The following is a 2,278-nucleotide window of genomic DNA, read 5'->3' as shown; positions in this document are numbered from 1 at the left end:
CAGCTTTGTTGGCCCGTACTCTGGCGAGGGGGAGCCAGGGACAAGCAACTCTCTCTGCCCCCGCAGGGGCAGGGGGCTGGCTTTATAGGGATACAGGGGGTGGGTGCCAGAGGGTAAAGGCCAATGGGCTACAAAGGATCTGTATAGGGTCTCCCAGAGGATTCTGGGTCTGTCTTCTCACCTGAGTAGGTTAGCTGCTTTCCCAGGGAGTCCTGCTGGCCGGTTGTGCAATCTCTTATCTCAGCAGACATCCCTCCAGGGCAGTGGCTGGGCATACCCTACAAACAGGAAGTCCCTGTTAGAATTTTCCCTGTGGTGGTGCTCAAGCCAGTTGTGAACACATGTGTGTTCACATCGGATCACTGTCAGTGAAAAACCTTTCTGTAAAAGAAAATGTGTGTGCTGCTGATACCAAAGCCATTACATTTGATGTGATTTAATTCAGAGGTTTTTACCATCATTCCTGGGGGTAAAAAAAAAAAAGAAGAAAACCTGCCTGCTTTCTAACCTGATAATGGCTGCATCGTTTGCTGGTGTGTACAGTGTCTTCTAGAGATTCAGACATAATCTAGAAACAATTAGTAATGTATCTTACAATTGTTTTCATGAGGACAAGTTAAGTGGTGGTGGGTGGAACATTATGGTAGGAATAAGCATTACAGTATTCTTTTTCCACATTTTGCTCAGACATGAAAAATTACCATGTAAAGAAAGTTCAAATTAAGTCACGTTGCATTTTGTCTTAGACTGGAGATGATGTAAAATAACCAGGTGAATAGTACTAATGTGATTTAAAATGCATTTAACAAATAGACTTTCGTAAAATTTTTTCTAGATTTTGCTGTTTTCATCCTCTGTCAACATAAAAAACTATGGATAGTGAGAGCAAGCGGACACTGAAACAAAACTGATGTAGTTGTGTGGACACTTGGTTAGAAAAACAGAAATTTCCTCTGGAGGAGTACGTTTGCTATCCAGGAGCTTGCAGGTGGAAAGCAAGTGATCTGTTCTTGGGAGACACTGAGCTTGTAGGTAGCGGTGATGATAGCTTGAGTAAACTTACATGTTCTCAGGAGTTTCAGTTCATTAACATGGTAAATGTTACCAAGTGCTTAAGGGTGTGACAGAATTATACTTTGCATAAGAGTACATATGGCTTTTATTTCTTACTCAGTTCCCATTAAATTTGGCTGTGCATTTCTTAAATAGAGCAGTGTTAGAAGCTTGCTTCCAGTTTCTAAAGATTGCCAGCTGCTTTACTATAGAGTTCAGTTTAAGGAATCTGATCCTGTTTTATATCCAGTATATTCATTTTTATGGGATAACATGGAAAATTATACTTTCCTGTAGCTGAAGCTAGTAAAAGGCAGTTATTGTTTAGATGTTGATTGTTGAAACAGAGAGATCTGTGGTGGAATATGTCAGATAAAGAAGAGAAAATGCTAAAAGTTGGTTAGAGAAAGGAAACATAGAGCTAGTCCACTGAAAAGAACTATGGCTAAAATCCAAGGAAGTGAGCAGTACTTGAGCTTAACTGGTGAACTGAACTGATTACTCAAGAGAAAAGGACTTTTCTTTGTTGTGACTCAAACTGACACCTGGGATCAATCCTGCTATCGCATGTCCTTCTTGGAAGCAAATATGATGGTAAAGTTGTCTTGAGAGGGGATGCAGGGGAATTTTTGAAGAATTAGGCAGCCAAAGTGATGAGTACCTCACTGCATGAGTTTTTAAAACAATTAGTAGAACAGTTCTTTTTATATGATTTAGATACTGTGAATTTGTTTGCGGGGTGGTGGAATGATGTGTTTACAAAATGCATCACAAAATACATTGTTGGGCTCATCTGATGAGCTTATGCATTGATGAAATACAAGTTGCATTTATGCAGAAGAAAAATGACAGTTATGCTAATCTCAGTTACCTTCTTTTGCCCTTAGTTTCTGAAGGAAGGGTGATGTCTCTTGTGTACTCCCTTAGTTTCTCGGTTCTTGGACTAAAATACCAGTATAATTGTAGCAGACAGGTATGCATGTGTTAAACAGCTTGAAATGGTACAGTGCTAGCCATTGTACCCTGCATTTTTGCCCCCCAAGGATCTGTTGTAATTCTAATTCTATGAACTGTGTTGCATCTTTAAAAGGAGTTGATATAGAGGGAAGGAGACACTCCAGTTTTTTTTTTTCCCCCCCACTATGGAGAGAGATGGTTTTTGTATTTACTGTTTCTTCCTTTTTTCTTAATGTTCATAGGTTTTTGTAGCAATTTCAATTATAGG

This window comes from Corvus brachyrhynchos, unplaced genomic scaffold (genome assembly GCF_000691975.1).
Source record: "Corvus brachyrhynchos isolate BGI_N302 unplaced genomic scaffold, ASM69197v1 scaffold167, whole genome shotgun sequence".
Lineage (NCBI taxonomy): Eukaryota > Metazoa > Chordata > Aves > Passeriformes > Corvidae > Corvus > Corvus brachyrhynchos.
The sequence above is the reverse complement of the archived record's forward strand: the minus strand, read 5'-3'. Positions refer to the sequence as shown.